This window comes from Plecotus auritus (genome assembly GCF_963455305.1).
Source record: "Plecotus auritus genome assembly, chromosome: 8".
In the NCBI taxonomy this organism is placed as follows: Eukaryota; Metazoa; Chordata; class Mammalia; order Chiroptera; family Vespertilionidae; genus Plecotus; species Plecotus auritus.
Genome location: NC_137782.1, coordinates 105303551 through 105328546, shown reverse-complemented (window position 1 = coordinate 105328546; position 24996 = coordinate 105303551).

Sequence of the window (24996 nt, the reverse complement as noted above, 5' to 3'; positions counted from 1 at the left end):
GACAGTCATGTAAAGATGTGATCAGGCTTAGTTTCAAATGAACTCTGCTGTCCATGTGTATGCACACACAATTGCATATGACCTTGTAAGTAGAGGGGGAAATAGTAGAACAGAGTTATGAAGGTCTCTATTGCTGTGCTCCAGGTAACAGAGGAGGTAGGCTGAACTAAGACGTGGGCAGTAGTGATGGAGAGAGATGCCTGTGTTTGAAATATATGAAAGGGGCAGGTGGAAGTAGCAGGGATCAGGGATCATTTCTTGAAGGGAGAGAAATTTGGATTCTGTTGTGTGAGGGGGAGTCCTTACAGGTTTTGATCAGAGGAGACAGAAATATTGTCATCCATTTGAGATAGACAGGAACCTGTGAAAAGTTTATTGAAATAGATCAAGCACAAAGAATACCAATGTATCAAGCTGAACAACAAAACACACAGGAAAATGATAGAACAACAAAGCCAGAAGTTAATTTTATTTAGTTAAAAAATGAGTATGGAAATAAAACTGATTTTTAAAATCCCTTCTGAATGTATTTTATTAATTCAATAATACCTAAACTCAATAAAAATAATTTTATTAGATTGTTTGTAAGCCCAGAATCAACTGACATTTTGCATAGAGGCTAGTTCATTTGACTAATTTCAGTCTCAACATAGATGAACAAACATCAAGTCCTAATGGCCACATGTGATTAATTCCCAATTTATTCACTTTGATAGTATTTTTCAAATACTAGAAATATATTTTTAACTTTAGGTCTTAAGAAAATAAATATACAAGATCATATTTACAAATTTTTTCTCTTCATCCTAAGTTTGAAGTAAAATGTATCTGGTCAAGAAGACATAAGTTGCCAGAGATTCATAAAAATTCTGTAATTTTTAGACTAGAAGTCTGCAGTCTCCAAATTTTTAAAGTATGATGGTCCTATAGTAATGACAATTTTTATTTGGTTAATTATTTATAATTTTATAGTTAAGATATTAATTGTATTAGGTTAGTTTCCTTATTCTCCATTCAACATATATTTATTAAGCATTTATTATGTGTTAGTATCTTTGCTAGGTTTGGGGATATAGAATTGAATAAAATAAACAAAAATGTTTGCTCAGTAGAGTTTACAGTCTAGTTCTCAATTAATATTTGGTGGGTGTGTGAAATAATAAAATTCCTTCCAAAAACTGTTCTTGATGATGAGCTAATAACGTATAACAGACAAATTTTTAATATAGAAATATATTTTAGAATTATTATTTCAATTCAATTTCTATATTAGAGAGGAAATAAACTTTAAGAAGTAGACAGTAATGGGAGCTGAATGCACTTCCTTGGTACTCCATATTATGCTTTCTCTACAATGCTATCAGTTTTACTAATGCATTGGGTAATGCCACTGAAGTTAAGAGCCAAGAGAAAAATCTTAACATTTATTCTAAATCCTTTCTCTATAACTCTAAAGCATGCATACACAAAATTAGGCCATGCAGTTATTGAGTCATCTCTTTACAATATGACTAAATGCTATTTTATTTTCTTGTTCACTGCACACTTAGTTGTTGTAAAAATAACAATTTTAATAAATTGTGTGAAAATCTGGAAAGATAAACCCATCCTGGTAGAAAATTGATCAGTGGTTACCTGGGTGGGAGTGGGGAGCAACTAAGAATGTCACCAGGGTAGTTTTGAGGAGGATAGGAATGTTTTATATCTTGACTTTATAGTGATGGTTACATTGGGTATATTCATTTGTCAAATCTCATTGAGCCTCATGATTAAAATGTATACATTATAGTTTTTATAAATTATCCTATCTAATAAAAGAGTAATATGCAGATTGACCATCACTCCAACACACAAGATGGCTGCCCCCATGTGGTCAAAGATCCTGCCGCCGTGTGGACACAAGATGGCCACCACAAGATGGCCAGAAGGGGAGGGCAGTTGGGAGGGACCAGGCCTGCAACGGAGGGCAGTTGTGGGTGATCAGGCCAGCAGGGGAGGGCAGTTTGGAGAGACCAGGCCTGCAAGGGAGGGAAGTTGGGGGCAAACAGGCTGGCAGGGGAGCCGTTAGACATCAATCAAGCTGGCAGGGGAGTGGTTAGGGGGTGATCAGGCTGGCAGGCAGAAGCGGTTAGGGGCAATCAGGAAGGCAGACAGGCAAGCAGTTGGGAGCCAGCAGTCCTGGATTGTGAGAGGGATGTCCGACTGCCCATCGGGCCTAAACGAGCAGTCGAACATCCCTCAAGGGGTCCCTGATTGGAGAGGGTGCAGGCTGGGCTGAGGGACACTGCCCCCCCGACCCCTGTGCATGAATTTTGTGCACCAGGCCTCTAGTACCTCAATAAAGTTGATTAAAATAAAATTCACTAAATAATTATATTTTTTATATCCCCAACTGTTTGAGAGATCAACTAGCTATCAAAACAAAAAAAGGAGTCATCTCTAATATTTTCAACAATGAAGATACATTAAAAAACAAAACAAAAAAACAATAAGAGGACTAGAGGCACTTGCATCACGGAGAGAAGATCAGCCAAGACAGCTGAGTCTAATATTTAGAACCACTTTTTTCCTTGATGCATTTAATGACTCTAAAACTGTGGATGAGAGCTGTAATAGTTGAGCATCTATATATATAAAAGTCTAAGCAACCAGCCAACCATTCGACTGTTTGACCAGTAACTATGATAGGCACTGACCACCAGGGGCAGACGCTCAACACACAGGTATGGAAACATGGAACAGACTGATGAATCTCAGAGGGAAGAGGGGAGGGGGAAGGGTGAAAAGAGATTAACCAAAGATCTTATATGCATAGTAGAGACCTGGTGCACGGATTCTCGCACTGGTGGGGTCCTTCTGCCTGGCCTGCAGGGATTGGGCTGAAACTGGCTCTCCAACATCCCCTGAGGTGTCCTGGATTGCGAGAGGGTGCAGCCAGGCCGAGGTACCCTACTGGTGAATGAATCCATGCACTGGGCCTCTAGTAAGAAAATAAGAGCAACCGGAAAAGTAGAGTAGGGCTTTGAGCAGTCTCTAAGAAAGAGGACAAGAGTTAAATCTTAGATATCACCAAGTGGAAGTGGCTGATAAATACCACAGGCTGGAAGTTGTAATACTAAAAATCAGTTAGATAAATCATAAGTAGGGCAGCCCTTTTAAAGATTGAAACCCTTTGTCACATCAGTACAATCCCAGATAAGCTTTTACTAATTGGCATGTCTGCTAAAATAATAACTAAAAAAGCCCTCTGTGGAGGAAGATAGTCATTCAGTATCTCAAACTTAATCTAAAATTTTCATACACAATGACATGCATTCAATAAAAAATAAGCAGGTATAAAAAAAAAGGAACATGAAACGATATGAAAATAATATGTAAGATATAGTCAAATCTCAGTTCTCAAACATCTCCCATCTCAAACAATTCAGTTATTGACCAAGTTGTTCACAGAAAAAATGTTTTGGTTGTTGAACAAAACTTTGGTTCTCAACCCGACAACCCTTCCATGCTGATACCTGTATGATCAGGCAACACAAGAGAGGATGTGTGAGTATGAGTCAGTTTACTGCTAAACCTCACATGCTTAACATCTCAGGAAATGGTGCTGTGGATATTTCCATGTTTTTTTTTTTTTTTTTTTGCTTTTGTCGCTGCTTATTATTATTAAACTAGAGGCCCGGTGCACAAATTTTGTGCATGGGGTGGGGGTAGGGGTCCCTCAGCCCGGCCTGCACTCTCTCCAATCCGGGACCCCTTGGGGGATGTCTGACTGCTGGTTTAGGACCATCCCTGTGTCCGACTGGCAGTCAGACATCCCCCTTGTAATCTGGGACCGCTGGCTCCTAACCACTTGCCTGCCTAATGGCTTGATCACTGCCTAATTGCTCACCTGCCAGCCTCATGGCCCCCAACTTCCCTCCCCTGCCAGCCTCATGGCCCCCAACTTCCCTCCCCTGCTGGCATCATGGTACCCAACTGCCCTCCCCTGCTGGCCTCATGGCCCCCAACTGCCCTCCCTGGCCGCCCTCATGGCCCTCAACTGCCCTCCCCTTCCAGCCTCATGGCCCCCAACTGCCCTCCCCTGCTGGTCTGATCACCCCTAACTACCTCTGCCTCGGCCCCCACTACCGTGGCTTTGTCCAGAAGGAAGTTGGATGGTAGGAAGATGTCTGGTCTCCTGGTCTAATTAGCATATTACCCTTTTATTAGTATAGATATGTCAGAGACATATTAAAGAAATCAGAGACATATTAAAGAAGTCAGAGACACCATGGATCCTAAGAAGGTTAGTGATGCAGCAAAGTGAAAAGGAAAGTTCTGAGAACAATAATAGAGCTAAAAAATAAATAACTGTAAAGTATGATAGAGATGTTCACATGTCTGACCTTGCTACTGAGTATGGCATGGCAAAATTGATGTTTAGCACAATTTTAAAACATAAAGAAGCTATTAAGAGGCTTAGGAAGGGTGGAGGCAGGTTGGAGGGAGGCAAAACTGGGGAACTGAACACATCTATAATAGAATCAACAAAAATATAAAAATAAAAATATGCTGATATTGCCAACGGTATGAAAATGCTCACAAAATAATGATCACAGGCTGTTGAGAAAGATTAAAACAGGGAATCACTGGAGGGTCTGGAACGGATTACTTCAATGTATATTATTTCTAATGGTAAAAAAAAAAAAATGATTCAGTTTTCAAACAAATCCCTTCTCAAACCGCCTTCTGTAACAAATTAAGTTCAAGAACCAAGAGGTTCCACTGTAGCTTATATTTTGGAGTAAACAGTCTCATTCTTTAAATGACTATAATGAGTAAGTATATTTAAGAAATAAAATAGAAATTTGTAGAATTTCAGCAGGTATTGAAAGAATGAAATGGAGACTCCGTAACTGAACAGTGCTGCTGTAGGCAGGATCTAGCTGGCCCATGACATTGGCCTCTTGCATTATCCCTGTGATTATGTAGGTCACATAGCAAAAGGGATTTTTCACATGTAATTAAATATTCTTAGTTAGTTGATCTTAAGATGATAAGAAAATTATCCTGGTGGGACTAGTCTAATTACAGAAACAGTTAGCAGACAGTTTTCGCTGGTCAGTAAAAAGAAGAAGAAGGAGGAGGAGGAGGAGGAGGGGAAAAAGAAGAAGAAGAAGAAGAAGGAGGAGGAGGAGGAGGAGGAGGAGGAGGAGGAGGAGGAGGAGGAGGAGGAGAAGAAGAAGAAAGATTTAAATCTTGCTGTTCCTGACTCTGTAGTTGGAAGGAGCTACATGAGCAAAAATGTGGGTGTTTAGGAGCTGAAGCCCCCATATGAAAGCCAAAAAATAAATGGGGACCTCTGTCTTGCACCTACCATGATCTGAATTCGACCTACAACCTGAGTGGATTTTGAATCAGATTGTTCTTCAGAGCCTCCAGATGAGAGCCCAGTGTGGCCAACACCTTGATTTTGACCCTATTCGACCCTATGCAGAGAACTCAATCAAAACCACCTGGAGTCTCAGCCTACAGAACTGTGAGCTAATAAATGTATGTTGTCTTAAGGTGCTACGTTAGTACAATAGAAAGTGAATATGTATACAATCACTGGAAACAACAACTCAAGAGATGCTTTAAGTGACTGATTAAATACAGTTTAATAAAGTTTCAAATAATCCTAATAATGTATGGAAAATGAACCAGAAGATAGATAAGATGAAAAACAGACAAAATCACAAAAAGAAAAAACAAAACAAAACTGTAGACATGAGCTTAACATATGGGAAAGTAATTGCAGTCCCAAAAGAAGAGGAGGTAGGAATGGGACAAAAAAATTTAAGAAGATATAATGGTTAAGAACTTTTCTAAACTGATAAAAGATAAAATATATATCCAGCAAAAATATTTTTCAGAGGTGAAGGTAAATAAACCATATTCACATAAAGAAAATTGATGACTCATTGAGAGTGTGTGTGGGGGGAGGGGGGGAATTTAATCTTTCCCAGTCATAGAATAAAATGAAAACAAAATTATTAAGTATTAGGACAGTGAGTGTTTCCTAAAAAAGTTACCTAAATGATAACATGCAAAGCACCATATCACAAGAAAGACATAGTATGTGGCGGTGCACATGGACTATTTACCAAAACTGACCATTGCGGGGCCCGTAAAACAGCAAGGGCCAGAGGACAGAAACTACAAATGGTTGGCAAAAGTCGGTTTACAGTTGTTCATATGGAAAATAAAATAATAATTAATACAAGGATAACTCTGTGTTTCACGCACTCAAAACTGTAAACCTATTTTTGCCTCACTTTGTACATGTGATATTTCCTGATCACAGAGTAATTATAGTAGATAGCAATGGCAAACCCTATTAAAAATCTCTCAAAGTTTTGTAAATTAGGTAATATTCATTGATCAAATAAGTTATAAGATAAAAACAGAATTAATTATGGTCTGATTATTATAATGAAAACATTTTATACCACCCTTGTCTGATACCATAATAATGCACAGAATCATTTCAAAAGCATATCTTAGAAAAGAACAAAACTAAAAGTCAATATTCTGATTTGTTTTCAGAAATCAGAATGCAAATAACAATTTAAAGAAAGTAGAAAGAAAGGAATAAATAACAAAATTAGAGTGGGCATTAGTTAAATAGAAACCATCTTCCAAACAATTGAAGAAAAAACAGACTTTGAAAACACTAATAAAAACATTAAACAGCTGGCAAGACTAAACTAGCAAGAAGGCACCAACAGTAAACATAAGGGGTCTCCATTAGAAATTCCGTAAACATTTAACAAGATATTTAGAAGATTCGTCATTATTACATTAAATGTAAAATTTTGAGAATTGACTTCTTTTTCTCAGTAAAATAGATCTTACCAAAACTGTAACTTGGGCACAACTTAAAATTAATTCTTAATTCTTTTAAATGCAGAACAAAATCAGCTGAAACAATCAAGCCCCAGATCTTAATTGTTCTTGTAGCAAATTCCAAAGCAAGTGGAAAGCAAAGCCTGGCCATGTCCTCTGTGTGAAGCTTAGGAGGCACTGACTTGGAGGCCTGGGAGGGGCCCTCTGGGCGAACTGGGGCAGTTCAGAAGTTGCCCTGAGCCTGCTCTCTGCAGAAGCCTCTTTACTCCAGCCATGTGGTTTTCCTTTCCTGGAGGCCAATGCCTCATGCTACCCCTCTTAATCAGGAGTTCGAAAGACAAAGCTCATTTTCCTCAAGGTTTATGTTCACTGCCTCTTTTTAAAACAAATTATTTTTCAATTATAGTTGACTTACAATGTTATGTTAGTTTCAGGAGTACTAAGTAGTGAGTGGCACTTATATACCACTCCCATAAGTGCGGTACCAGGGGCTCCACTGCTCCTGTCCCCTTTTCACTTCAGATCTCTAACCAGCGTCAGAGACCAGCATTCCCAGCCAGACCAGCGTAAAATAATCAAACTGTGGCAAATGATGATGGACATACAGCAAATATCTGTAAAATAAATTTCAGGGTATAAACTCAAAGAAATGGGATATAAAGTTGGATCACATCAAAGTTGTTGGTAAGATGCACTTACTTGAGATTGTAGGTCCTGTGTACCCTGGCTGAAGAAAGGAACCGGGGTGGTAGGAAAAGGAATTCATAAACACCGACTAGACATGAAAACAAAAGTTTATATTGTTGTTTGTATTTGTAGATATTAGCCAATCATTCCCCTTTTTCTACTTCCTCTGCCATATTATAAGAATAATGTTGGTGGTATCTAGTTTTATATTTGATTTTCAGATTGCACCATGTCCAGGTATGAACTTGGTTGAAGAGGAATGAAAATCCTTAAAAGTGAATAAGGTGTTGGTATGTGTATCCCCTTTTTGCAAGATTTTGAAAGCATCCTTACAGTTGCATCCTGTTAGGAGAAAACAAATTTGCTTTGTGGGATTTACATATAGCTGCAGTGTAAGAGACTGCAAATAGTAACAAGCCTGTAGCATAGTGGACAAAGGGTGAGTGATACGATGAACGTGCATGCATTTACTGTTAGTTCTCAAATCTATACCTCCTTTCGAGCCCAAACAGATGACCTCTGTGTGTATAGGTTATGTTTAGACAGCTTGGTTAAGAGGTGGTGCTGATAAGGAATTGGTTGGAAGCAGGGAGCCTGGATCTTCCTACACTAATCTCTCTCTCTCTCTCTCTCTCTCTCTCTCTCTCTCTCTCTTTCTTTCTCTCTCTCTCTCTCCCTCTCTATCAAATAGCAGAAAGACTCATTAATTTGGAACAAATTGATAGCTTTCTGTTATTGTGCCTTAACTATTTTTATTAGTGGATTTGTCTCAATTTAGTCATATTTTATATACAAGAAAATGCTTGTACGTTTTTCATATAAATAATTTATATTTGTTTTTTTGCAGTACTAGGTACGAATGGGATTTTCCTCCATTGCATAGTCTAATTCACTTTAGAAAATCTATTGACCTGTTATTTATTTCTAGTGGTAAATCTTCTTATTGAATTCTTTTGTTAATTTGATGTTATGTTTTTTATTGGTTGATCTCTCCGGTGCAGTGTAAATGGATGCAGACACTTTCTATAAGAAATGAAAACATGTCTTCTCCTTTACATGGCTATCTCCCTCATTAGTTTATATTTCAATTGTAAGACTTGATGATGTGCATCAATCATTTGTTTCTCAAGTTAATGAGTGCTCTCTCTCTCCCTTCCCTTCCCATTGCCTATATACAATGTATTTGTGTAGCATACTTATATTTCTTCATGTCAAGAAAGCATCTTTCTAGTCCTGGTGTTGGTGAACATTTATATTTGCATTATTTAATTTTTAAAATTTGGAATAAATTTTTATGCGGTCAAGGCCTGGGGAAGAGGTGGGAGTGGAGAGGAGGGATCAATAGGGGAAAAAGGGAGACCTCTGTAATATTTTTGACAATAAAAGATAAATTAAAAAAAAAACCCACCTGTATTGATTCAAAATAGTGCACATTGTAGGTAAAATTGATGGCGTATTTACTGAGCATGTAACACAGGTGGGGCATTGTGGTATTAACGTGCATTATCTCATTTAGTTCATGGAAACTTCTATGAAACATATCCCATTATTCTGCATTGTGTGTTTTTTTTAAACTAAGGCTTTATAAATGTTAAGAACTTGAGGATTCAATGCTTATTAAAGTGACCTGGTTTTTGTATCAAAAATATAGTTACACACAAAAGACTGACGGGAATTTTTTTAATAAAAAGTACATATAAATATAGAAAGCACTCTTTGAAAGGTTATTGGCTTAAATCTATAATATAACTGATTTGCAAGGAAAAGGTCTAGGTACTTGTGTTATTCGTTGATATTATATGTTTCAATCTTTATGTTCTTTTTTGTTGCAATGAAGATTAAAGTTTATTTAGGAACTATAGAGCCAGTTGGACAAAGATATGTCTGTCTGGAAGTCATGAGGTAGCACAGCTGCCCCTGCCGTTTCATGCTACGGAATTCTACATTCGTGTTCCAATTAAGGTAATTTCCCAAGGAAATAAGAAAACTGTGAGAATGACATTTATATGCATATACACATGTATCTATGGATATAAATTTGCATATATATCCACATATGTGCTAAACAAATAATAATTTATTAACAAATTAAAAGCAGTATCCCAAGTAAGCACCCGATCACTGCACTAAATATTTTTCTGAATGGATATTTACTGAATTTTCTAACTCATATTTTTCTCTCTTCAACTTGAATTTCATATTCTGTAAGAGGTTGGCCCCATATGACAAGGAATAGTAAGCACTTAGCTCTCAATGGTGTTGTCTTGATTTAAGATAACATAGAACACATTTAAATTAGAACTAAATCATTCTATTAGCCAAGATCACTTAGGAATAATTTTATTTTTTGTTTTATCTTAATATTTTCTTCTTTATTGACAGGTTAGGGGCTGGGGGCTGGGAGATACAATTGATTGAAAAAGACATTTTTGGTAACTCTTGCTTAGATGCTTTGTAAGAAGCAGTTAAAGCCCCGCTTATGTTGCAAATCTGAACCAGAGCACTCCTCAGACTGGGCTTCCTGACACGGCAAGCACCAGGTAGTTTCTGCCATATTCCCAGCACATCAGTCCTCCATATGCCCTAAGAATGTCGCTGAAGTCTGGCAGCAATTTTGAAAGGCTCTTGACATGTTGTTTGGTGTCATTCTCTGGTAGGAAGTGCCTGGGGTTGTGACTGAAAGAAAGGGGAAATTGTGGCAACTAAGAAATACAAAAGCTTAACAAAAACTGGAATATGTAAAAGGATTCTAGAAAACAGCAGATGCAGATGCTTTATGGTGGGGAGTGGGGAGGGGAGAGAGAGCACAAGGTAGCCCATGGAATATAAAGATCCCCCAAATTATTGTCAATTGGATGCTCTTTAAAGAAAACTGAAAAACAAAATGTCACATTTCAAACGGTTATAGTAAAATGTGAGGTTCTACTCCTAGAGACATTTTGAAAATTCAGCCAGAAAACTGTGACTAGAGTTATAGAAAATGTTCTTGTCCTTACTGATCCCAAGAGCTGAATGCCTAAATGACAACCTTCTCAGTTGCCTCTCGTGTTCTGCCACCTGAAGGTCCACTCGTGGGAATCTCAGCTCCTCTCCCATGGAGCCATGTGCAGCAGAACATGCGTGCATTATCAGTACCTTTGCATATGCTTGCAGCGTCACTGGCCAAGTCACTTGCCACCTTGTCACCACAGAACACATAGGGAACATTGTTCTTTTAATTTAAAGCTGAAACATGGCCAAGGTTTACTGATGAGGCAGTGGGAGGCTTGCTGATAGATTACAACCACTGGCACTGGAGGTGGGAAAGGAAACAAAGGTAATTTCGTATTCATAAAGCCTGCCTCCATGAACACTGGTACTTTCCTGGAAGTGTGGCAATGCTCATGAGCTTTTGTGTAATATTAATATTGATACTTTAACAATACTTTTGAGTGGGCTGTTCATCTACTATAAAACTTAGCTCAAGCCCTCACTGGTTTGGCTCAGTGGATAGAGCAACAGCCTGCAGACTGAAGGGTTCCGGATTCGATTCCAGTCAAGGGCACATGCCTGGGTTGCGGGCTTGATCCCCAGTAGGGGGTGTGCAAGAGGCAGCCGATCGATGATTCTCTCTCATCATTGATGTTTCTGACTCTCTCTCTCCCTGCCTCTCTGAAATCAATAAAAATATATTAAAAAAAAAACTTAGCTCAAGATTTCTCACGATGTATTCCTTTATAGGATATTCTGTAAATATCAAAATTCCAATAGTAAATATTCATAAGTATTTATGTAACATATCAGGTTATTGCCTGTTTATTTGTATTTGTACCTGTTTACATTATTTTATTTTAATCAGAAGAATCTTAGGTTGGACTATTTGCTAAGTGTAATATCACCCTCAGCATGTTGTACTGATGTTGTAACAAATAGTCAATATTATTATGATTTGATTATATGGATTTGATAATGCTTTGGGAAATCCACAATTACTTTTTATTTTCTTTTTGAAGCTTTTTATGAAGGAATTTAAATTTGTAATGCTAATATCAGGTGGAAATATTTTGGTCTCACCAATCTTTGTAAGCGCAAGTTTAAAAATATACATGTAGAGAATAAGTATTTATGAGTGTGCAACTAAGAAAAAAAGCCAGAATTTTATGAGCTTGGAATTCAAATATCAAGGTAGCTCTGGGTGTGGGTCCTCTCAACCTTCAGGTCAGAGCACCACAGCTCCACTCCCTTTAGTAAGTTTCATTGTTTAAGTCTCTAAGGCACATCTATCTCTCAGAAGAAGAAAAAAAGAACAAAACAAAGCAAAAATTTCCAGCAAATTATTATTCAAAAATTTATTCAGAAAACAAAATGTTAGAAGTCAGGAAATTTAAATAATTAAATAGAGAAATATCAAGCAGCGTTGGTTTGTTTCAAAAAACACCTGAATTTGATTTAAGTCTAACATAAAATAAAAATTTGGTTTTAAACATAGCATACAAATAAAATACACTGTGTACCTGCCTTCAAGAATGGCAATTATTTCCAATAAATCCTACAATTAGCTATGAAATAAATGAATACCTATTTTTTAAAATGCGGACAAATATGTTATTGTGAAATTTTATCCTAATTGTCTTGCTGAGAAACTTGACTCATTAATATGAATTAGCATAAAACACCATATTAAAAAAGTATTATAATGTTATAACTAAGAGTACAGCTTCCAATAGAAAGGCAAAGAAATTACTATTTAAATAAAATGCATTACATGCTTGAAAAATGTCATAAGAATAATTGTAAAATATTGTGTACTAGAATTTGAAGTTTTAATGATGTTACTAATATGGGCATGAACAAGGAATAAAAATGTAGTGGATATATCTAAAAAATTCAAAGATATATCTAAAGAAATGAAATTATATGTCAATTCAGAAAAAGCAAATCTAGAATATAAAATGTGAGTAGACTGGAAGACTGATGAAACTTTGAGAAGTGTAGTCAAATTAGACAGCAATTATTATGATTTTTTTATACAATAAATTGTTTCAATAAGCAAGGTTTGTACTCTAAGTTAGTTTTGAAAGTAAAAATATATGTAAACATTTAATTTGCTTGGCTGTTCCTGGATAAAGTGGAGTTCAATATTTTAATAGATGACTCAACAATGGGTCTAAGAACACCAAAGAAAAAAGTTAATTAGTTCAAAGAAGCACATCTAAAACAACTATACTAGAGGGAAAAAGATTGCTTTAAGGTAGAGAAACTACTTAAAATTTACCGAAGCAATGAATAATAAAACAAACAAAAGAAAAAGAAGAGAGTTATTTAATATGATGCTAGAGGTAATGATGAAAAAAGCTTGCTTCAAAAATTAAATTATTTAGAGAGACTTTCATTTGAATTTTTTAAAAATTAGAAAATATGAGAAATAACTGGTTACTAGAGGATCCATGGTAATTAATCAGGGCTCAGCTCTAGGAACCATTGATGAGTGGAGTTGATTTGGGGTGATCTAGTTATCTATGTTTCCGTCTTTGTAAAGAACATCACCTCAGCTGGAATATGTTATAGCTTTTGTTTTAAAACTAGAGGCACGATGCATGAAATCTGTGCAAGAGTAGGCCTTCCTTCCCCCAGCTGTCGGCACTGGCTTCCCTCTGGCACCCAGGACCCAGGCTTCCCTCTGGCCGCAGGCAGGCACCTAAGACCCGGGCTTCCCTCGCAGCCCTGGCTTCTTCTGGAAGATCGTCCGAAAGGATGTCTGTAAGGCTGTCTGGTCTAATTAGCATATTATGCTTTTATTGTTATAGATAATATATTAATTGTCTCAAGATATGACATCTCAGACAGCATTACCATGAAAGAGCCCTTTTTAGATTCTCTGGATTTAATGTTGTATATATTTATATTTCAAGCATCCTCTACAGTTGTGAGTGTGAGCACAATAGGTCTTCATTACAATTAGTGGAATGAACTAATAAATTTATAAAAGTAAAGATAAAAAGCTAATTTCAGGGCTTCATTCTGATAAATAAGTATTTAAACCCATTATGTATCAAACTATATCAAGCTTGTGACTTATGCTATAGAGAATACAAAGATACATCTTCTGTCACCAAAGAGTGGATGACAAGGATAAAAGTATGTACAAAATAAGCTAAAGTTTAGTTAATACAGTAAGTAAACAAACACCAGGTGTGATGGGAGTACACCTAGAGAATAGCATAGAGCAGATGGAATCAGAAATGACCCAGATGTCTTGATAGTAAACTGAATTTAATTATCTAAATATCTAGAGAAGAAGCACATAAAATGAAAAGTAGAACCCACAGCAAAGTCAAGCAGAAAGCATTCATTTGATTTTCAATTTAGAAATTCTCAACCGAAAAGCCTTGTCTAGATGAAGCAGGTGACACTGATAAATTGACTTGCTTAGGCGGCTATTTATTATCAGAGTGTAGAAAGCTGGGGAAGCCCTGCAGGCCAGCCCACGGTTACAGGATGCACAGGGAGCCATGGCTTTCCCCGGGAGTCCAGAGGGATCTTGAACATCCAGGTCTCCTTACTCCTCACTGGCAGTTCTTCCAAAGTCAGCTCCCAACCCCCAATCCCAATCAATTTCCTTCATTTTAATATGTTTTGCATTTCCTTTAGAAATTAAAGTGAATTTCTCCAAAACATGTGTGTAGAAGGATTAACACACTCTGTGGCTAATAAGTATGAGGAATGTTTTACTACAGGCATTGATTACTGGCACTTTTCAGTATTAATTTGAAATGTATCTATATGTCTCTATCTGAAACTCTTATAATGAAATAAAAGTAGAGCAGTGTTAAAACATAGTAAAAAATGGCTTCTCAAAATATAACAGTAAAGCACATGTGGTTAAGTGGCTTCATGAACAGGATGGGTGTTTGTAAAATACTACTTATTTTACTTTACTCTTAACTAGATAAGGATGAACACATTTATAAAGTCTTTGCTATAGTAGAAAATATTGTACACATAATATTTGATTTTTGCTTGAAATCTGATGACATAGTATGTCAAGATAAAATTATACTTATTCAGTTAATATTTAATATTTTAAAATGAAAAGTTGAAAATAATGCCACATGTGGCCAGTGGTCCTGCAGGACTTTCCAAATGTGTTATGGTGCTAATATTAGGCTAGTGTTCCAATACATTGTAATAATTTCAAATAAAACTTCGCATCTATGTTTCATTTTAAAGATGTAAATTCAAACATATTTTCTTGTTTTATAGTAATAGTAATACACATATATTGCTGTTATAGATTAACAAAATAGAAGAGGTCTCTTCTGTGCGTCTATATTTATGGATGACTTTGTAAAAGAAATGTCTCAACACTACGTTTTGTTCAGGAATTAAGTTTTGCAATTACCAAACACTTACCAACACCAAAAAAAGATAGGAAATAGAAAAGCAAGTGTGTGCATGTCAACAAGTTGCCTAACAATCAAGATCAATAAACAAAACCATAAGGCGGCAGAGCACTCCCCCTCCTCCAATTCATAGATGAATGGAATCAATGCTTGAGAAGATTTCCCTGGAGGGTACAGGGTGGAATTTGGAAACTGTAAAAGGAGCAACGAAAATGAGAAGAGCAGATGGAAGCTATTAAATCAGAATAACATTGCCTCTCACAAAGACTCAAATCAAATGTCATGAACTTCCATTATTGACAACACAGGCAGGCAGCAGTTATCTTTGGACTTTAAAAATATAATATATGCAATATTACCCTATAAATAGGTATAAATTCTGCTTCAGCAAAGTGCCAAGCACCTGGTAGGTGCATAATAAAGCATTTTTGATGATGTTATTTTAATTTCAATGGAGTCATATGTCTAGAAATGTTAAAGTAAGAATAAAAATTACCAAAGGACTTATATACATTTCAGAAACTTAAACAGGAAATATATTTTAAATATAAAAATTATTTAAATTCATTACAATGTCCTACAGTTTTAGAGAAAAGTGGTATTTGATACTTTGATATCATTTTAATGTGTGTTTTTAATAGTCACAGTGATTCTTATTTCTTTATCAGAAATGATCAAAAGCTCTTGGCACATGCTTTCCACCTGTATTCCCTCCTTGACCTCTTTATCCTGGATGGAGCATTTTAACACTTTAGGAAGGCATGAAGCTATTGAGATATTTGCAAATGAGTTTCTTCAAATGGGGCACGCAGATCTGCAGGTCACATTGATGTAGCTTCTCGGTCTCTTTCTGCAGCCATGTGGTCTCTTGATCTCCCACCAGCCCAGCTGTCGGTGCACATGTGAGCACAGATGAAGGTCCCATAACTCCTTGCCTGCCTCCCCCAGCTGCTCTTCTTCTTCCAGTGGGCACTTTTAAGTGAATAGTTATGCTCCTGATTTTACAACTTACTTAAAACTATGCTGCATCTTAGTGATCTCCTATGAAATACCATATATTTGTCAATACCCCTTCTTCCTTCCCTCCATTTTATTTTCCTCCCATTGCTTCCTATCCCATCACATCAGAAAATGTGGACATGACCTAAGAGAACTAATCAGTTAAATTTCTTGACAAAGAAGAAGAAAGCAGTAAAGAGGGAGAAGGAGATGAGAAGAGGGGAGGGAGGGAGAGAAAAATAGTTACTACTTTATTGTCATCAGGTGATAAGTATAAGAATAAGAGGTTGTTTTCTATTCTTCTTTGTTTTTTAATCTTTCAGTGATTTTACAAAGAGCTTGTGACAACCTACATAGTTTCCTGAAGAAAATCCTTATAGGCCACCACTTAATCCTGGAATCACCAAACAGGTTACATTAGGAGAATGACGGGATTTCATGATCTCCTGGTAAGTTTTGAGGTCCCTCCAGAAGAAGACCCTTTGCAGCTGACACATAGCTTACTATGAGCTCTAGGGTTGGTGCAATGGTCTGGGACAGGGGTCCTCAAACTTTTTAAACAGTGGGCCAGTTCACTCTCCCTCAGACCATTGGAGGGCCGAACTATAGTTAAAAAAAAAAAAAAAAAAAACTATGAACAAATTCCTATGCGCACTGCAGGCCCAGGACGAGTCGGCTGCTAAGCAGGAGGGCCGGATAAATATCCTCGGTGGGCCGCATGTGGCCCGCGGGCCATAGTTTGAGGACCCCTGGCTGGGAGCTTGAAAGTACTGATAATCCCTTGGTTCAGGGAGCATTAAAATCAATGCATTGAAATGATAGCTCTTCTTAAAATTATAGAAAACAATGGCAAATGAATGAGACCTGAGGCTATGCTACTGACACTGCAGGTTTCTGTCTCTTTATTTATGGTCATTACCACTTCACCTTTTGTTAGTGTTGAGTGGCTCCTATGTTCTCTCAGCTCTGTGTCTGGTGGCACCTTGTATGGGAAGCATCAGCCAACTCTCCAATAAAGGGATAGGAACTTAAGCAAGCTAATATATATATATATATATATATATATATATATATATATATATATATATATTAGTGTTGTAATCTTGGCTATAATTAATGAATTAAGCTATTGAGAACTAAGTATACTTACCTGCAAATACAGTCCCATCAAAATTTATTTAAGAGAATATTTAATCACTCATTTTATTGTTTTAAGCTTATTTTATTTATTGTAATTATAACAACTCAATTTTGATATAAATATGGTGAATCATAAACAGTTTCAAATATTACTAGTTTGTATGGCTTTTATTGCTTTGTTCTCATTGTTTAGTAATAATAATATTATAATTAATTAGTCAAAGGAAATACAGAAAAATAGGATTTGTGAAGAGATTAAGAAAACGCTTTAAAATTTGCATTTGAGTCACTATCTAGTCACAAATTTAATCAACGTGTACTGAATATAATAGTGTACCAGGAACTTACAATGTTGTAATGATGATAAAAGTGAAATACTAGGGCAGTGCTTACTAACAGCGTTGCCCTTATATCCTTGCTGCAGACAACTCTAATCTTAGGAGTGGGTATACTTGGGTGTGGGATCAGGAAAATCCCCAATTAATGTGAGTCTGGATGAACAAGGAGGAATCAGGCAAGCAAGTGTCTCGGATAAAGCATCAGCCATTCCAAGTGGGAAAATCCAAGCCCTGCCATTTAACTTGCTATTACATCTTGAACAAGTGACTCCTCTGAGCTTGTTTTATAATGTAAAATAAATATAAGGATTGTTCTTACCTCCTAAGATTGCTGTGAGAATTAAATGTGCTAACATATGTACAGGGCTTGCAAGGGCACCTGAGCATTGGAAGCCCTGACTGTGATCACTAATGTTACCATGGTAACTGGAGTCTAGATGTCAGGGAGAGTAGAAGGGGTGGACAGGAACAAGGCTGAAATGGAGAGCCAGAAGTGGATCCTGGGGAAATAAAGGTGTAATATAACAGAGCTCAACATTCCTTTTGAGGGCCTTGTGGTGTTTGAAGGCGTTTACAGAAGGGGTGATGGTCAAGTTTGCACCTTACGGAGATGAGCTTGGTCCCAGTGTGATGCAGGTGCTTTTAGAGCAGGAGGCAAGAAGTGGGGGAGGAGGAAGCTGCAGCAGGGTCCTCAGTAAAATAAGGACACCCCAAACCAGACAGTGGTGAGGAGATGGAGACTGTGAGATAATCTTGGAGATTTTGCTCTTGTATTAAAACAAAATATATGTGTTTCCATATCTCACATTGAATTGTGATAATATTTGTATATTTTTACTTTCTTTATTAGATATTAGAACTAAACATCTCTTGTTCATTAACTTTTTTTCTACATTGTCAATTATTTATGTTTTACTGGGAAGTATTTGATACATGTAAAACAACCTAGGTGCATATACGTAATGTAGAAACCTAATAATAAAACGGACATCTCTGAAACACACACTCAACTGTAGAAATAGAATCTTCCCTATAATCATTGATATCCCGTTAGCCTTCCTCCACCAAATTCCAAAATCTTGCCTCTCCCTGGAGGTAAACATTATCCTGAATTTAAAATAATAATAATAAAGTTGTCTTCATATATTAATTTATCACACCTAGAGATATCCCTAAGTAATGTATTATTTATTTTCTTTCTAAAATTCATAAAAAATGATACACATGAAATTATTACCTTCTGTAGCGATGTGACCTATACCTTGGTATATTTACAATGCTCTGCATCTAGGATCTCAGTGCTGCCTTTGGCTCATTTACTCCTTCCCTCTGCTACATTGTACTTCATCATATAACTACAGAACATTCTATGCATTTATTTACTCAGTGTGAGAGTTAGTTATTTTTGGTCTTATACACAATGTTGCTGTAAACATTTTCTTACCTGTTAGTTGGTGCATGTTTGGGAGTTAACTTGATAATGCTGTTTTTTCTACAGAGGTTATGACAATTTTCACTCCTGCTGGCAGCATTTAAAGTTCCTGGTTTTTTCATATCCTTGCCACCATTTGGCATTGTCAGATTTTTAATAGTTTTTCCCTTGACAAGCTGGTGGTTGTAAAAGGCATCTTGTTGTGACTGAAGTCACCTGATTACTAAGGAGATCTGATGTCATGGCACCTGTTACTGATTCTTCGTGCTTCTTCCTCTGTGAAATGTCCACTTCTTTTTCTTTGCCCATTTTATTGTGGACTTTTAATGTGGATTCATGAGTTCTTCAGATATTGTGGATATTAGTTGGTATGTATATGGCTAAAATCTACTCTTGATTTGTACCTTTTCTTTTCACTTTCTTTATGGTGGTGTTTTGATGAACATGATGGAAAGAGGTTCTTGATTTTAATGTCACTATGAGGCCTACTTTTTCAGGTAGCGCTTCTTGTGCCTTAGATGAGACCTTTCTCACCATGTGCCTAAATGTATTCTATGCTTCCCTTCCAGAAGTTGTAGTGTTTTCCCTTTTACATTTATCTTTATTTTTTGTTTAAATATAGTTTTATTTATTTCAGAGAGTAAGGGAGAGGGGAGAGAGAGATAGAAACATCAATGATGAGCGAGACTCATTGATTGGCTGCTTCCTGCATGCCCTACACTGAGGATTGAGCCCATAACCTGGGCGTATACCCTGACCTAGAATCAAACAGTGACCTCCTGGTTCATAGGTCGATGCTCAACCATTGGCCTGGCTGGGCTACAATTAATTTTAAAGTCATATTTAATTGGTATTTATGTGAGGTAAGGATCTTTATTATTTTGCCCACCTAACATATGCACTGCATCATAACTGGTACTAGGAACACCAAAATAGAATAATGGAAAATAAAATAATAAGAAGGAACTATGCCTCTCTTCGAGAGTAGACTATTGAAGAAGTGAGTTAACACTAATCACACGTTGAGCTTGTATGGTACTTTGTAAATTAAACAGATCTTCCCCAAATCAGAGATCCACCAGGTGAACTCTCTAAATGAAGGTCACATCCTTACACTTGCTTCTGTAAACCTGCCGTGCTTTATTATACTCTCTAAAATAGAATATCAACTCCTTCACTCAGCCAACAGCGTACTTGATAATGTAGCCCTCTGTTACCTCTGCAGACATCGCTGTGCCTACTCGCCCCCTGGCCTGCCTCTTCAGACACACTGAATTGTGTGAAGTCCCGTGTGCCATGCTGTGTCTCAGTCTCATTCCTTTCTTCTGTTCTGAGAGTGAGGACTTACTTAGGAGGCTGTGCAATTGTACACAAGAAGTGATGACCTCCTAAGTTAGTGGGTGTGGAATACATGAAGAAAACATTCTGTAGGACTTGTGGGCTAAATAAACATACAAGAATGATTGTGAGAGTAGATGAGAATTCATCTTATTTTTGCTTAGCAAATGTCCTGACATGCTAAGAAATGTTTGTTGAGTGAATAAATGAATGAGTGAAACGTAGGCAGGAATAAAACAGCCCTTCGAGTAGGGCAATCCATCCCTTGGCTGTAGACTTTCAGTCATGCCTGGTTGTCACCACGGTTCCTTTCCACAGCACCACTTACATGGTGAAAGCTGTGTGCAGCCGTCTTCAAAGTGCAATGTGTGTTAAAGGCAAGACTTCTGTTCTTAGTAAGTTTAGACTTACTAAGTTTAGTAAGACTTAGTAAGTTTAGTCTATATTTTTATGACTAAAACTCATCATTTTTATTTTTTATTTTTTTGTTAATCCTCACCAAGGATATTTTTCCATTAATTTTTAGAGAAAGTGGAAGGGAGTGGGAGAGACAGAGAGAGAGAAACATCGATGTAAGAGAGACACATTGATTGATTGCCTCCCACATGCATCCTGACCAGGGCCAAGGATGGAGCCTGCAACCTAGGTACATGCCCTTGACCAGTATAGAACCTGCAACCCTTCTGTCCTCAAACTGATGCTCTATCTACTGAGCCAAACTGGCCAGGGCTAAAGCTCATAATTTTTAAAGAAAATTCTTGATGGTAGGCTTTGGGCATTCAAAATATTTAATGGATGTTAATAAGCAATTAAAATAAGTTTTAAACTACTTTTTACTTAGTCCCTGGCAACTGATAGCTTCAATGAAAGAAGAATATCAAGGTATAAATACAATTTTAATTCACAATTTCACTTATGATTCTAATTATTGCATACATTAGCCAGTACTAATGTTTTTACTAATTTTTTAGTTGAACCGAGTACTTAGAATTTTGAACTAACAAAATGTATTCTTATTCTACAGAACATCTTCCAAGTTTCCTTCATGTGATGTGCTTGTGCATGGGAAACTTATTTTTGCAGAACTTAATGTAAACGCCGGGCAACTCTGCCTTGCTCCACTGCACAGCAGGCTGCTCCGATCAATGGCAGTCTGTCTTTCAGGCCAGGGCGGCGCCTAGTAGCCCACTGAGCCGGAACAGCGGCCCATTCTTGAGGCTGCAGGCTTGCTCTGATCAGGGCCAGCCTCATGAGTTAGAAGGTCGAGTCTGTGTCCCTTTTTGCTACGGAGCTGCTTCGAGGCAAGGTCACTTTTCTTTGTGCCCTGGCCTCTCACTCACTTCCTTTCTTTGGGGATCATCAGATCTCTGCCTTCAAGCTCCCTGCACTGGGGCCCCGCTGTGCTGGGGCTTTACCTTCATCCAGGAGCTTCTAGCAAAGGCCGGCAGGCTCACCACTGCACCCAGCACCGCCCCTCAGATCCCCAGGGAGGCTGGTGCCACAGAGCTGCCACAGACACTCCCGTGGTTTCTCCAGCCCCCAATCTCTTTACGTAGAGACCAGCTATTCCTCAGGTTTCCTAAGTGGAAATGCAAAATGTTACATAATGCATGGGCCATGGGGATGGATGAAGCCTTTTTCCATCTGTGACCTCATTAGCCTCAGTTTTCTGTGGGCTTTGTAAGAGTTAACGTTTTGCCAGGTGTGAACATATTTAAACACACAATGCTAGCTGCTGCTCTTGGCCAGGAATCACTCTGTGTAAATGACCACACCTTTTGCACACTGCATTCCTGTTTATCCCAGCTTCTTAATTGATTGATTAATTAACTTATTCACCTTTACCCCTCCTCTTTTCATTCCATTTCTCCTGGGATGCACTTAGGGGTAAGCACAAAATATGGGTAAATAATAATTACATCTTAGCAAATGATTTAATAGAAGCCATTACTAATTCTAAATAAATCTTTCTACATTTACAAAGTTTTCTAGACTTTCCAGCGGCCCTGCCACCCATGCATCGCATGTTCTCAAAGATTTGGAAAAAACAGAGCCCAAGTTAACCTTAGTTCTGTGACGTCTCCGTGTCTCATGAAATGCTCCCTGTGCTTTTCTATTTCTAGCCTGGGAACGCTCACACCATGTCTTCTTGGGGAGGAGGGGACGGTTCTTCAGCCCCCACCCCCACAATACTGATGGAAAGATTCCTTTTAGGTTTGTAATATCCAGATTCAGTTGTTCTTGATATCCTACACCAGAGTGGGCAGGACACTGATAAGAAAGCACAGGACATTTGGACAGGTGATGGCTGGTACCTTTTAGACACAGCTCTGGACTTCTCTCACAGGATGTCTGTTGTAACTACAGTGAGATATCTAGGTACAAAGACCTAGTAGAGGCTTATCTATTTATCCATCCATCTAGCCATCCTTTGAACAATTATTTATTAAGTAGCTACTATTGCCAGTCCCTGGGTTTGGCACATACATTTTTTTAAAAATATATTTTATTGATTTTTTACAGAGAGGAAGGGAGAAGGATAGAGAGTTAGAAACATCGATGAGAGAAAAACATTGATCAGCTGCCTCCTACACACTCTCTACTGGGGATGTGCCAGCAACCAAGGTACATGCCCTTGACTGGAATCAGAATCGAACCTGGGACCCTTGAGTCCTCAGGCCGACGCTCTATCCACTGAGCCAAGCCGGATAGGGCTGGCACATACATCTTTAATAATTGTTCATAAAAGAAAGAGAGAATAGACCCAAGGGAGGTGAAAAGATGGTTAAAATGGACAGTTAAGGAGGCTGTGTCCAGGCCCAGTCTCCCTCAGTAAGCACACCTGTCCTCTGCACAGCTTGTTGGGACCTGCAGGCTCCTCTGCTCCACCGCCATCAGTCTGCCTGCCTGCTGAGGCGTAAGTGATCCTGCTAACTGTCTTTTTGCAAAGTTACTCACATTCTGGGACAAATAAAAATACAAGCAGAAGACTGAAGCACTTAGGTTGATATTGAAGTCTGCAAATGAATTAGTGGAAGGATTCTCTATTACTAGTGGCTTAATGGGCCCTTCATATAAGGAGATGTGGATTGTTATAAGTTACTGGCTATGGGGGTATTTGAATATAGATTTCATGCAGACCCTCATTCATTCCACAAAGTAGTCCTTGTGATACACCTGTGTGCCAGGTATCGGTCTGGGGTTTCTTCTTCAACCAGAAGACTGGAATAATCTTGTTAATGGTGGGGTCAAGAGTTGCTGAAGACTTTCTATGCATCTCACCTGCTGTGGTATATTCCATCCGCTTCTAAGAACCTGGATGCTCTTCTGAGCCCTTGTAAGGAAGCAACCTACAGAAACCCTACTAATTTTTAAATGAATCTGTTGGGGTGACGTTGGCTAATAAAACGATGTAGGCATCAGATATGCAATTCTACAATATGTCATCTGTATATCGTGTTGTGTGTTCACCACCCAATGTCAAGTCTCCTTCTATCACCATGTATCCCCCCTTTACCCTTTCCTACATTCCCCCACCCCTTTCAATCTGGCAATCACCAACTGTTGTCTGTGTTTAGGAGTTGTGATTTGTGGGTTTTTGGCTAATTTTTCAATATATTTGCTCATTCTCCCACTTCCTTCCATCTCCTATCAGCAACCTTAGTGTGTTTGCTTCTATAAACTAAAAGTGCCCAAAACAAAATTTCTATACTGAAAAGATTCATTTGGAATAAACATGGGACTTTTTTTCTTCCTCCTAAAAATAACTTCTGCTCATTTTCCATTTTTGTTTGTTTAAATCTAAGACTCTGACACTTTCTAGACTATTAATGTTGCATCTAGAAATGCAGTGCACCCCATCTCTTTCCTCACTACAGGCTGAAGCAAAGAGTAATTTTTATAGGATGTCATAAAACCCTGGAAATGAGGATTCAACACCAAATTACCATCTTGCCCTTAATGTCACATTGCTCCTGTTGTTCTGCAGCAGGTGAACGTTGGGTGCAGATGCAGGCTGAAGCCCTTATTCCAGCACACAAGGCTCCTGCTGAGTCTGCATTCGCGAGAAGTTGGGCACCCCACCCTGCTTAGAACCTAGGATGCTCCGCACTCACTCGCTGGCAGTTGTGTTTAGATTTTAACAGCACGCAGTGCACCGAAGAGACGGGGCCTGGGCACATCCTCACACGTATGAATAAATAATGTTGAAGCTAATAAGATCTTTGAGAGAAAATGATGATTGTCTTTAATCACTAACCTTAAGCAGCAGCGAACCATATTATCAAACACCTTCATTTCTTATAAAACTATCTATCACACACAATACAGACCTGATGAAAAAGAAGGTGGGAGTAATCAGGACAGAATGCCAATTACCTCATTACTTGTCATAGCACATTGTAACTGGAAATTGCTTCTTTCAGGTTCTGTTTGCTCAGGCAATTACAATAAACTCTCTGCTTGACATGTTGTTTGCACAGATGTAGTGCATTAATAAACATGAGGGCTAATCTGAATTATTGAACCAGCCACAATAATTCCAACAAAGGATTTATAATAAGTCCAAGAAAGCTGAGGTATCACTGGAATTCCCTGTAAGCAACACTGACATACTTTATCACATGTAAAATCCTCAAATTCAATGTAAAGTCCTGGAATATGTCCCATAGGTATTTCACATTTTCTGTGGCTTTAAAGTCCTAAGCGACTCCCATTATGAGGGAGAATGAAGACTGCTAAGGTGAGCTGCTGTATCACAGACTTAGAGAGAATTACTCTATTTGCTGCATACCAGGCCATGTTGAGCCATTAT